The sequence below is a fragment of the Mustela putorius genome, unplaced genomic scaffold (genome assembly GCF_011764305.1).
Source record: "Mustela putorius furo isolate JIRA1106 unplaced genomic scaffold, ASM1176430v1.1 tig00000275_pilon_pilon_pilon, whole genome shotgun sequence".
Classification (NCBI taxonomy): domain Eukaryota; kingdom Metazoa; phylum Chordata; class Mammalia; order Carnivora; family Mustelidae; genus Mustela; species Mustela putorius.
Genome location: NW_025421341.1, coordinates 23,017,979 through 23,031,366, shown reverse-complemented (window position 1 = coordinate 23,031,366; position 13,388 = coordinate 23,017,979). Strand labels below are relative to the sequence as shown.

Genomic DNA, 13,388 nt, shown 5'->3' with positions numbered 1-13,388 from the left:
GTAAAGAGATACATTGTTTTATGTAGATCTTGGTCTTGGTGATAACAGGGTTCTGGAAGCTGAGGATCTAATATAATCAACTCTGTTCAAGTAATACAAAAATACTTGTTTAGAATATTCTGTGGAAGCCTCAAGTGTCGTTGTTTGGGAGCACTTGATGCCGATCTTCTCGGTTTTAGAGTTAAAACAGCATAGTTTGCTAGAGCATCCCATGGCCTCTGTCAGAATGGTGCTCTGAGGCTTCTGGCTTTATCTGTAACTCTAGGGAAGGGCCAGGAGCCCGTGGTCTCAGACCCGAGGTACCACCCGAGGGGAGAGAGAGTAGGCTGTGGAGAGGGTGTCAGAGTGTTGCGTGGAGTAGGTATTGGGTCATTGGGGGTGACGTTCTTGAATGGTGACCTAGGCTGGCAGCTACCTATGGCCCCACAGTGGCCCTCCAGCTGAGGAAGTGGTGGAAAAGGAAAAGCAAACAGGGGTTGTGGTCAGGGTACCGGCTTGTCTGTCGCTGGCCAGGACTGTCTTGTTTGTGTGTGAGGGCCGGTTGGGCTCCTCCCGAAGCCAGGCAAGAACGTGTCAAGGAGAGGCTTCTTGCAGTTCTTGTTTTCCCAAAACAAAGGAAACTCCTTGCATTGCTGGAAGTCGCGTGCTTGGATGCTGAGTTTGTTACTGCCTGATAACCTGGCCGCCAACTCCTGCCCTCCTCTTCACCCCATGCAGCCAGCGGCTTAGCGGGGGAAGCTTCCTGTTCCTCCTCCGAGGCAGCGGATTCACACCCTATTGTACCCAGAAAGGGGGAAAGAAGGAAGAGGTAGCCTCCTGTCCCCAAACCCACCCTCTGCTCTTCCCATGGAACCTTCTAGAACAGTGCGTCTCAGAGTAATCTGGCACATGGTCTTACTGTGCATGACCGATGTGACAAGTTCAACAGTACATGGACCATTCTGTGCCCTGTTCTTTGAGAGCAGTCTTATTGACCAAGTGTCCAGATGTCACGGTGATGTCAAATTGCAACGAGAGTTTGTAAATGCTTATTTTATTCAATTTCCACACTTCCCTCATCATGGGCTAGCTGCATAGAGTATATGGAGCAGCCCCAGTTTGCCGACCACACTTTGAATAGCAATGTTCTAGAACTGTAAGGCCCAGTGAGTTGGAGTTATTTCTTAAGGGACATAGAGGTCCTGAACCTGTTTGTGGGGAGGAATAGAATTTTTTAAAAAGATTTTATTTATTTATTTTGAGTAAGAGAGAGAGAGTATGAGCAGGAAGAGGGGCAGAGGCAGAGGGAGAGAGAATCTCCAGCAGATTTCACGCTGAGCGCAGAGCCCAGTGCAGGGCTGCGTCCCACAACTGTGTGATCCCAACCTGAGCCGAAGCTGAGAGTCTAACGCCCGACTGTCGGAGCCACCAGGTGAACCTGGAAAAAGGAATTCTCAAGGAAATTTCAGGCAGTAAGGAACAATCTGATCTCAGTTGCCAGGTCATGCCAGGGAGCTCCAGTGCTTGGGTGGAAGTTCGAACTGACTGATTAGAGGTTTCTTTCCTGGTGCCAAGGTTCGGTGATTTTCATGCTAAATGGTATAGCCAAGAGGCGAAATTAACAGCCTGGATGGTTTTCCTGCAGGGTGGTGATTCTAAGTCTTCAGTGGCAGCTCTAGATGACTTACTGAGGTAAAGAAAGAAAAGGAGGGGATGTTTTCCGTAGGGTTCAATTACCAGTCCGTCATTTTCGTCTAGATATGAGGTCTTTCTTATACAGATCGATCATGTGTTTGGTCAGCATTATCTTAGTCTTCTGTTAGGAGGCCACCAAATTGTTTCCAGAGGTTGAGAGATCTAGGATTGAGGAGAAAAGTAAATATTGGCAGAGTTGGTGGAATTCAAGTAAGAGATAAGGGCTGGGCCTTGGATTAGAACCGTGGGATATTGGCAGGGTCACTTGACAGGCCTAGTTGGAGAATGGGGGCTCACAGCCCAGGGCTGGAGGACAGCGGGGTGGAGGGGACTGGCCACGCAGTGAAAGGTTTGTCTTTGCCAGAAAGAGCAATAGGGCACTGAGAGAGAGGACTGTTTGGAAAGTAAGCCAGGAATTTAAAGGACTGGAGAATTTCCGGGAGGGGGGAGTGGGAACCTGCTAGGTTCCATCCTTGCTGAAGGACAGAAGGAAGAGAAGTAAGCCCAGACTCACCTCTGTGCCTCTTCTCTTTTTAACACCCCACTCACCCCAGGGATCTGTAATCAGGAAAAGAAACCAGGTAGAAGCTGCTGATTAAATCTCATCACGTGTCCCTGCTTAAAACTCCTCGGTGGCTCCCTCTTGACCTTAGGATAAAGTCCAACCTCCTTAATAAAACCATTAAGGCCCTTTATGATCTGGTCTCTATTTACCTCCCCAGCTTCATCTCCCACTCTTCTGCTAGGCCACACTCCCTCCTCATCCACACTTCTACCCTCTACCCTCCTTCCTAAGTCTACACTCGAGGCACAGATCCCTGCTGTCAGTTCCCAGAGCCCTTTATTCTCTGTCTTATCTCTAGTCCTTGGCACATGGTGTTCCCTCTGGGAAGTCCCTGCCACCACCAGCAGACCTTTTCACCTGGATAACTCCTGTTCCTTGTCTGGATTTCAGCAGAGACATCACTTCCTCTGGGGAATTTTCCCTGGCCCTCTGAGTTCAATTTAGCTGCCTTTCTTGTGTGTCCCTTTATTTGCTCTCATAGGCCCTGTCACTCTGCATTATAATTATTTATCTGGCTCCCTGCTCCCCCCTACCCTCCCCCCAGGGGTAAGTTCCCCAAGGGCAGGGATATTATCAGTGTTATTTAACTTGTCCAATTTGTGTGGGTACTCAGTACATTTTGTGGTGTGTTACATATTCTGCAGAGACATTTTGCTTTTGTTGTTTAATTTCATTCTCTTTTAACTAGCAAGTGAAACGAGCAGACTTTATTGAGAAAAATTCAACACAAATATGTCAATCACCTACTCAGATAAAAAGAAGACACAAATCGACATAATTATTATTATTATTTTTCTTTACTCCACTAGGGCTGCTTCCAGGTAAAGAGGTATAATGGCTTAGTTCAGAGAAATTAAGAGGTGCAGTGTCCCGCAAGTAATTGCTATTGAAACCAGAGCCTCATCCTTCCACTTTCTAGCATAGAGCTTTTCTTCCTGCTATTATTTCTAATGAAATATATTTGAGAAGAGAGGCTACTCAGAGAGGAAAAAAGCACTCCTGTAACTCTTCTTTAATCTGCCCCTTGCCCCCCTGCCAAAATACAGGGCCAAGCATCAAACTGAATTACCATCACATCGCAGGGCAAGGAAAAGCGTCAGGACTGTGAGACATGGAAATGTCTCTGAGACACAGTTGGAGGGGAATCCTCAGTCTTGGAGAAGGATCTGAGAAACACTGATCTTCTTCGGCTGCCAAAATGTTTTCCTCGGGGCTGCCTTGAGAACGGGACAGTCTAGTGGGGTGAGGACAGAGCTGGGGGGCCTGGGGAGACCCTTGCTGGCCCTCTTCCAACTCTGGCCATTTCTCAGCCACTGAGCCAGTGAGGTGGATGAGCTAGAACATTTCAGGCTGCCTCTCAGCCCTTTCTAATTCTTCAGCTCCTGGGAGCTGGAAGGAATGGGTATCGCCCAGATCAGCGGAAACCTAGTCTGTAGGCAGAGCTGGCCACAAGGCCAGGTTCAAAATTACTCCTGTGTCCTGGCCTTGGGGCAGGGAAGAGCATGGCCTGGGTTCTCTCACCAACAGGGACCAGTAAATTCGAGCCATAAGGGGACCCAGACGCTCTTTGTCCAGCAATGTTTTCCCAGTGTCTCCTGGGGAGTGATTCAGGGCCAAGGTGACAGTGGGTTTGGAGCCCAGATGAAAGGATCGCAGGGACCACAAGACAAGATCCCTTGTGTGGTGGCCGGCTAGAAAGAGGAGGGAGGGAGTGTGTGTGGAGGTCAGTGACGCAACTCTCCTGGCTTGCAGGGACGGAGGAGAAGGCTCGCGGTGTGTCTCCTTATAAAGAGGCCCTCACCACATGAAGCAGGGGAGAAGGTGGTCCCACAGTGAGTCACCCAGGAAGGGACGCTGTGTGCCCAGAGCCCAGAAGAGAGGACTTGTGGATTTCCCACTCTTTCCTTCTATGATTTTAGGCGTCATAGGGTTGCTTTAGCCATTCGGGCCGTGCTGCTTCCCGTCCGGCCTTCTAACCTAGTCCTTCTCACTCTGCACTGTCCCTGACATGCCTGGGTTTTAATCTATCAATTTGTTCTTGATTTCTGTAGTTGGGTTTTTTCTTGCTTTTTTAAAAACTCTGAAGTTTGATCTCTGCTGATTTCAAGAAACCCCAACCATACTACTCATTGTATTTGCCTTTGAGAAGATAGCCGGGCAGTTCTTTGCCAAGTGCGGTTGTTCCTAGATTGTGTTTGCTCTCCCTCTTATCTTCAACCAAGGCAGGTATCATATCCTGGACTGGAATCTGAAGGGATTCGAGGGGGGGGGGCCCTGGATCCAATTGCCCCTCAGTTGAAAGCAGCTTTCGTCTGGCCTTTATTGAGGTCTGGGACTGCACAGTGCTCTGGGGAGTGTCCCTGTAATCAGCCAGCCACCAGCCCCACACTGCCTTGTAATAAAGCGCTCTATATTTGTTCTGTTTATAGTCTCCTCTGTAATAATGCCACAGCCCTCACTGCTCTCTTTCTTTGGGGAGATTTTCTGGGTAATAGAAAATTTTGAAATGTTAAAGAGGGTTGTAGACTCCGAAAATGTTTTTATCTAGGATGTGTCTCAGGTTGGGAAGATGCCCGGGAAGGCCGGGCAACCAGTGAGCTCTCGTGGGGAGGAGCGTGTTGTGGTGAGCATGGTGTGTGTGTGTGTGTGTGTGTGTGTGTGTGTGTAAGGCACTGTGGCTTTAGGGCCCATGCATGTGGAGGGGGGTGTGTGGGAGCAGCCGTGGCTGCGTGCTCTGTGGTCACGGAAGGTGTGGAGCGCGCTGCCCTCATGCCGGTGGCGAGTGGAGAGCGTGGTTGGGAGTGGGGTGGGCCGTGTGCAGGAGGGGCCCATGCAGGGATGGAAACCCCTGTTTTTTCAAGTTTCAAAACTGTCAGGTATGGAGGATGCCGAGACCTAGGAGTGGGGCCTCAGGATGGAACATTCCATTCATTCTTTGAGCTGTCTCCCCTTTCCTCTGGTCCCCAGCTACAGGCTTCTGCCATCCTGTCCTTCTCCTCCTCCCACTTCCTTGTGTCTTTCTCTGTTAGCTGGGAAGAAGGCAGAGACAGAGGGTTAGGAGAGGGGGTGAACTGTAGGCCGCCTTGGTCTAGGTTGGCGAGAGCGGGCCGGACGTTCCAGGCTGCGGACTTCGAAGTTGACCTGTGCGATGAGTCCTGGGAGCTGTCCTCACCAGGGCTCCTGCTAACAATTCCGATTCCTCCTTTTTCCCTCCCAAGTCTCTACCTCTGCCCACCCCCACCCCCCGGATTCTATAAATACTTTATTATATGGCACTAGTAAAACTTCAAGTATTTCTTTTTATTAGAGCTACATAATATGGTAATTGTGTGACAGAACACAGCTCCCGTGCGCGGTCCCCACCCGCTTCCTAGGTGTGGCCTCTCACCGCCTTGGCTTGGCCTGGGCCCACAGGCCTCTCTGTCCTCTGGGACCACTTTTCACACAGAGCTAAGGGGTGAAAGCCTTTGAGTAGGACCAGGCCAGAGGAGTAAAGGGGTGCTTTTCAAGTTTTAAGCCGACTGTCTTGCTGTGTGAGTACAGCAAGGATCTTATTATTAGCATTAATTCCAACCAGTGCAGGAGGCCATTCGACCTGCCTTTACTTTTAATGACGTTTGTCAGGGGCCATAGAAGGTTTTGAATTGAGACCGGACCAGGGCTCCATGGGTTTCTTTAGTTGACTCTGGTTCATGGTACTTTTATAAAATTTACTTTTAAGAGTAGTCATCATTCTCTGATGAGCTCCCGAATCCCTGGGTTCAGAATCTGGAGGTGCTAAAAGACCCCGATCCCTCCCATCTCCTGCTTCTTCAGGCCTAGAACATCTTTCTTCTTAAACCCAAGTTGTTGGCCTCTGTGACCACTAGTCTCGTGGGAGGTGTGGGCCTGGAAACACCACAGTCCATCCTTTTTTCCTTACTGTTATCATGTGACCTGCTAATGGTGCATTTTGTCACCTAATTGAACCTTATTGTTTGATTCTGATTTTTGGCCCACGAGAACTGACTTTGAACTTTCCCTTTATCCTCCATTGTAGCTATTGTATCAGTGCCCTCCCCACCCCCGCCCAGTTCCTCTCTGCATTGCACGGGATGTCTCTGCATCCTTACTTCTGTGAAGCCTGAGGGTTTCTGCCCGGGTAGCAGCTAACAGAGCCCTCCGTGCCAGGGACGCGGGCACAATGTTTAGTCCTTTCTTAACTGCCTCTGTGCCCAGTGTTTGCATAGGGGCCAACCCCCAAACTAGGCTCTGCCATGCACTCTTTACTCCCCATGGAGACCTATGGGCATATGCTCTTCACACATTTTGGGCCTAGCCAAGGTTAATATTAGGCCTTCTAGCTGGGCTGCTGTTCCCGAAAGCCACAGGGTGTTGTTAATATTCATGTGACCGCAGAGGCTCATTAATATTCATGAAGTATCTGCCGTCTTCCTTTAGGCCCTTCGCTCGGAGAAAACAGGAATGATTAGAGTTTCTAGAACTTAAAACTAACCCTATTTCCTGGAGTCTCTTGAGGAGGAGGCAAACCTTAAGAGTAAATGTCTGGGCCAAGGGAAAAAGGAGTTTTCATGCCAATATCCTAAACTGGTCTGACAACTTAGTGGCACTGGGCTGGATGGCTGTTCATGTTATCATCCTTATCCAGTGTTTATTGAATGCCACTGGGCTTAGGTTCTTGTACAAGGCCCTGCGGGGAGTAGGAGACTAGCACTGTGAGGTTCTCAGTGATAACGGACATGACTCTGGCCCCACGCAGCCTGGAAGAGCAGGGGACACAGGTGTGGACGTACCTGTAGCTCAAGGTGAGGGTCCCATGCTAAATAAAACTGGGTGCCCAATGCAGAGGTGGGGATGCAGGAGGAAGTCCTTCTCGGTGGGGAGCTCTTGAGAGGAGCATGAACCTAGGAAAGTGAAGGAGAATTTTCTGTGACTCCCTCGATAACCCTCAGCGAGCCATAGAGCCACTCCCCGTGCCCGTCCTGGACTCCCTGCTTACCCACCATGCCTCCCTTCCCTTTTGTCAGATGTCTTAGCTAGTCCAATATCATATTTACTAGAATTTCTTTCCTGTGAAGTATCCTTCTACTTCCTAGATGGACTTTTTTCTTTCTTTTTTTTCCTGAAAAACTTAACTAGTAAGAGCTCTCAACTGTGATACAGTCTTTAGCAAGTTTGGGTATTCAAAATGATGACCATAATCCTGGGTTCTGTGATTGAAAGAAGACATGAGAGCGCGAGATTGCCCTCCCATCGTAGATTAGCACTAGTTGGCCTCTTAGGATTCTGGTGTCGTGCTTGAAAGTTGCGTGGGATTTTTGTGCCCAGAGGAACAGCAGGACAATAGTAAATGGAAACAGAACTTAAAAAGGAAAAAAGTATCCAAGGAAAATGGGGTTATTTAATTCGGAGAGTCAATTGGTAGCTCATTCTTTTAAATATGAACAACTGGTACATGCAGAATGGTAAAGAACTTTTCTGCTTTTCCTTCAAGAGTCTGTGAGAAAGAATGAACTTGGGTTATAGCAATAGGATATAGTTGAAGTAGAGAGAAGACTTTTTTTTTTTTTTTTTTTAACCTGCCTGGAATGTGACCAGGGAAGCTTGGAAACTCCCTTCCTAGAATTCTTCAGGCGTCTTTCCCTCCCAACAGGTGTAGCATATTAACCACTCTTCTGCACACAGTCCTCACCCCCTCTGTACATCCAGTCTTTTCTGCCCTCTCCGCGTTTCTTCATTCCGTTTCTTTACGAAGTCTGCTCATACTTTTGGTTTTGATCTTCGCTGCTCACACAGGTGTTCTGTGAGATGAGCGAGAGAGATCGCCAGCCGACCTTCATCAATCAGGCAGAAGGTGCTGCCGTAGAAGCTCTGTGAGAACAGAAACCTTCTTACCCACCCACCCCCCCCGCCTCCAATGTGTGCCTGGTCTGTAGTAGGCACTGCAGAAATATTTGTTAAGTGGATGAACAAATGTTTAGATTTTTTAGATGAACCGACTTCTCCATGAGCTTTATGCTTTATGAACATGTTTGCCCAGACCATAGTGAGGGCCCCAGGAATGAGAACGCTGTGCAGAATACTGAAGGTGTTGCTGTTGGGTGACAGCGTTTTCATTCTGCTGTTTGATGACAAAAGGATCATGCCATCTTGGTGCAAAATTAGAATGTCTACCTAAACCCCAGAAAACCCAAACGGGGTAATATAGAAATAATTTTAAAATGTTACTTAAAATGTAGGGAATTTATTAAGTAGAGATAAGGCCTGTTGAGTATTCACTGTTCTCAAGTCAGCAAGATGCTGGGAGAAGGAACTTCGCAGACTAATGGCTGTTAAGACAACCTGACACCCAGCGATGGGGGTCTGGCTATTGGATTCCTAAGACATCGGTCCCAGGAAGCAGTATAGGGGCGGGGCACCAGTCCATTGTGCTACATCAGAATGGTCCCTTTGGTTGAAGTTATGGTTGCACTTCTCTTGGGTTCTATTCCTTTAGGGCTTAGGAGGAATTCAAGGTAAATTTGAGGTTCATCCGGTTTTAAGATCTAGACTATGCATGCATCAGGAACGGGCAGCAGGTGGCGCCAAAACATTGTCATGCTTGCCGGGGCTCAGGGAAAGACTCCGGATGGGTAGACAGAAGGATTGTCTTTTGACCCCGGGACAGGGAGAGGGAGACTGGCTACCTTCGTCATTGCTCAGGGAAGGAATCTCTAAGGGCTAAAGTCTGCCAGTTCCCCACCACCCAGGATCTGTCCCTCTGACCGTCCTACTTTGGCAAGAGGATTGGTGGGCAGAGAGGGATCCCAGCCAATCAGAGTGGCAGAACAGCCCGTTTGCTTTCTGTCCCTGGCATCCCTGTGTCTCCTTTGGGGCCTGATTCTACCAGGCAGCATGGTTTCCGAGGCTCTCGCCTCATTCTGTCAGCCTCTTTTTGCTTTCCGTCAGCGTGTTCCTAAATGAGGACAGATGCCCATCTGAGGACACTTTTATTGTCTCAGGACACTCTTCTTATGGATAGATTTCTTTTGCTTGCCTGTCCCCCTCCCCAGTTTCTCTTGTTGGGGGCGGGCACTGGAAGTGGGGAGAGGGTGGTAGGGAAGGGAGAACACTGGCCCCTGGACGAATTTAAACTGGGGCGTGCTGGCGGGGAGAGCGGAGGATGAACGAGCCAGTCCTGTCAAGGCTCCCCAGTTCTGAGAAGGAGCAGGGCACTGTCCCGAGGGCAGGAAGCAGGGTTAAGACTGGAACTCGGAGGCTCGGTGGCTGTGGTTCCCTCCACCCTGACTGATTCCCCCCGCTGAGCCATTAGCTCTCTCCCAGCATTGTCCCTGACGCCCCCAATTTCCCCACTCCCTTCCTAAACCCGCCGGGCTGTCTCCAACCTTCATTCCTTGAGCTTGTTCCCTGGGCCTCCCCCTTCCCTGGGGCGGGTTTAAGGGCTGGGCGGAGCTGTCCGCCCGAATCCCCTGTGGCCCCTTTGGTTCCTGGTTCTATATATATCCCTGTCCTTCTCTGCGAGGGTTTGATACGGCTTTATGGGCATTTCCATCCGCTTCACAGGCACAGCCGTCACAGAGGCGTGTTTCACCCGAGAAACCTCAGTGGAGCCTGGCCTGTGGCGGACTCAGTCTGGCCCCTGAATCAAGGCTCTCTTCTCTTCCTGCCCTCCCCCCACCCCTCCCCCTTCCATCTCCCACTACCTACCCCCAAGTGAATAACAGAGCTCTGGGGAGCCCTCCACCTCATGGGCAGGGCATTTTGGAGCCCCAGAGACTCGTGGAGAATTCTTTAGTGTCCCTTTCTTCCCTGCGTTAGTCAGGAAAGGTATGGACCCTGCCTTCTGGCTGAGACTGCCGTGATAGGGCGTTCTGGCGTTTCTCAAAAAGAGTGGAACCTAGTGGGTGCTGGCAGGTTCTCTCGAGGCAAATGAAGAGAAAAAAGAACCTTTATAGACTGAGGCTGGAGGAGCCACCGGCGATGAGGAGGGTCAGGAGCAGAACTGGGTCATAGGAGTTCAAGGAGACAAAGGGACAAGGGTCCTTAAGACAATGGGTAGGAAAGAATACACCCCCAGGGGACTACTTTGGCCAGGAGATGAAAAGGTGGAAGCCGGTCTAGAAAGGGAAAGTTTGCATGGAATAAAGGAGGAACCTGTTAACTCGGACTAAAATTTGCACAGGGAAGATATAGACCCCGTCCCCCATTTTAGGATGTCTAATACCTCAAATCATCAGAAGGGCAATGTTTTCATACCTGCTGAATGCCAGGCCCAGGCCCTCTGTCTGTAAATCTTGTTACTCTTCACAGCCTTCTGAAGAGTTGTTATTTCCCATGGGACGGAGAGCAAACCGGAGCTTCAGAGAATGACTTGGCCTGAGTCACGCGGCTGGCCCATATGCGTGCGATGCAGCCAGCCTTCGAAGCCGTTCAGCTGAACCCCAAGCTCCTGCTCTTTCCCCTACACCGTGCTCCCTCTCAGGGGAGCCCACGAGAAGGTGACAAAGCTGATTCTGACTTCATTTGTGGTCTAAATGATATTTAGCTTCTTTCCGTTATTTAAAACATTCACGTTTCCACATGGTCTCTAAACCTGACACCTGTGTTTACTTGTGAGTTTCTCTGACATTCTGGCTGCGTCTTCGAGCCTGGGAATTCCCAGGGCACCAGGATGCTTGGCTATGCCCCATGAAGGATTGGCACATCTGTGTGTACATCTCTTTGTTCTTACCCAGCTGAGCTCGGGCGTGAAGGCCAGCTCCCTGTTGTTGCCTAGACGCCTTCATCCCTGGCTCAGAGACCTCTGTCCATTTGTGACTCTGCTGTCCAGCGCGGCCTGGCTAGGTATTTTCTTTTCCCTGCGATGTTTACTGTTCTTTCGTGGGATTTCAGATTTCCATGATGGCGGAAGGCTTGTAAATTGCAGGGGTGGGGAAGGGTGGCTGTGGCGGGAGCCCGGGCCAGGCCAGGTCGAGCCAGCAGCACAGACAGCTTTTATAATGGTGTGCAGGGCGAGGAGGCTTGTAAAGGCGATGCAGGCAGATAGGGGGATAAATCATGCAAGCAGTGGGCAGGGTGGTGAGCCGAGGTTAGGAATTAACTTTGTGTTGGATGGAGCCCAGGTTGTGGGATGGGAAGGGAGGCCTCCCTTCTTTTCCTCTCCCTCAGCTCTCTTCTTTGCCTCTCCTTTCTGTTGGCCCTATTCACTGCAGGCTGTGACATGTTTGCCCTAGCCCTTCCTGTCCCTCCTCCAAGTTGCCTGAACTAAATCAACAAGGGAGAAGGTACCCCAGACCAAGGGAAGAAGGCCCTTCGTGCTTCTACCAATCAGACTGCTTTGTTTCATTGCAAACAGGGAATGGCTCTAGCTGTCCTCTTCCTTCCTATAGCCATGGAGGAGCACGCCCATCCCTGGTGCCTTTCTGCTTATTCTCAGGGAGTAGGGCCTCGACCTAGAAAATGGGCTGGAATCCGCTGGGATGATGAAGAAAGCATTAAAGGCCCTGCCAGCTGTTCTGAGCGTCCCCATCTTGACCTAGGGTCTCGGTCCACCCGAGCCAGGGTGCAGACCTGGGCTGGCTTCTTTGACGGCTGAGACTTCATTTGGGAATTGTGCTTCACGATGGCTCCTTTTTCTGTCTGTGTCATGTCTGGACATGCGAGGGGAGCCGGGAGAGATGCCGCATGAGTGGTCAGACTGGACTTGGTGTCCAGAAAGGAGCCAAGGTTGGATGTTCTCTGACGACGCATCCGTGCATATCTAGTGACTGAGTGTTTCTAGGCGGGTACTTAAAGCGGGGAAGGTATTTAAATGCCTCTTCAGGCTAGAGCTGTGTCTGTTAGAAGGGTCTCTGTTTCTCCTTACAGCCCTTTGTGCAATGCTTTGCAGATGGTGGGTGATCGATGGGTGTTTGGGACACTCTGCCTTGGCTCGGGACTGGCACGATGCCTCCGGCCCTGGGCCCTCTTCTCCCGTTCCCTGCTTCCCCTCCAACCTCTCTCACCAATAACTGTTCCCCTAATCATCACAGCTTTCAAGGGGACGGCTCAGCCCAAACTAAAGTCATTGACTTCATTTCTTCCTCCCCAGATCTGTAATAACAGCGCTGCCACTTTCCTTTCTAATTAGGCCCTAATTGAAAACTGGTTGCATCTGGACTTTTCTTCTTCTGTTCTGCTGTTTAGTTCCAGTGGTGGAAAAACATTCAACTGAGGTTTGGGTTTTTCCTTTGCGCCCACCCCCCCATTTTTTTTTTTTTCTTCTCCTCCACCTCCTCTTATTTTTTTTTTTTTTTTTAATATGGTAGGATTCTTTCAGAAAAGCTGTCCCCGGCCTGTTGGAGCCCCACTCACAAACCCCAGCCTTCTCCTAGAAGACCGGGTCTTTTCAAGTGGTTTGCGTTGAACACGTCGGAGGCCCCCAATGCCTGTGACAGTTTCTGTTAATTATAGAGGCTCTTTCCCCCTCTCACTTTAGTCAAAGGAGTTTTGTGTGTTTTAACAGCGTTTTCCCTTGGCTTGAATAAGACTCTGTTCAGACATTTCCTAGGGCTGGTGAGTCGGCAGCCCTCCCTGGGACCCGGTAGCAGTGTTTCCTTATTGGCTTCTCTCAGGGCTTCAAAGATCACGGTGGAGGGATGCTTCCTAGTGTGCTTGAAATGTCGTTGGTTCGGGATTAGGGACCGAGTTCCTACCCCATCAAAAACTTCTACGGTGTCTGGGCTTTGGGCCTAAAATGGGTGTGCCCTTGCGTGCGGAGAGGTTCCTCAGATCTCTTCCTGCACTCTGCTCCCTGCCTTATCCAGTCCCCATGTCAGAGTCCCCTTCTTGTCCTTGCTGTCCTTGTTGGGCTACATCAGAGCATTTCTGGGGACCCTGGGTTTCATTCTTTGTTTTCCAGGCCTTATAAGCATTACGGCTTGTGTAGGGCTTTGGAGCGCTTATGCTGCTGTCATCTTAATATTAAGGCGACCTTCTGTCTCGACGCCCCGAGGAAGAACATGTCACCTGCTTGGGTTGGGCCAAGGCATTCCAAACAGAAATCAGCATGGGCACGTGGTCTGCTTAGGGACTTCTCTGAGAAGACCAGGCCACCAGTTGGTGAGGAGAGAGCAGGAGCTGACTGAAACAGTATTTGACTAGAATCCTG

At 50.0% G+C, this 13,388-nt stretch overlaps 1 protein-coding gene and 1 long non-coding RNA gene across 7 annotated transcripts in view; one reads left to right on the top strand and one right to left on the bottom strand.

The window, feature by feature from the left end:
• NHEJ1 (non-homologous end joining factor 1) overlaps positions 1-13,388 on the top strand; it is a 78,545-nt gene that overhangs the window by 26,106 nt on the left and 39,051 nt on the right. The window lies entirely within an intron of this gene.
• LOC106006867 lies at positions 999-11,225 on the bottom strand. The gene is made up of 4 exons (XR_001181180.2): positions 10,496-11,225; positions 7,033-7,143; positions 2,189-2,232; positions 999-1,836 (listed from the first exon to the last, which is right to left on the bottom strand). It is a non-coding gene; the product is annotated as an uncharacterized LOC106006867 (long non-coding RNA).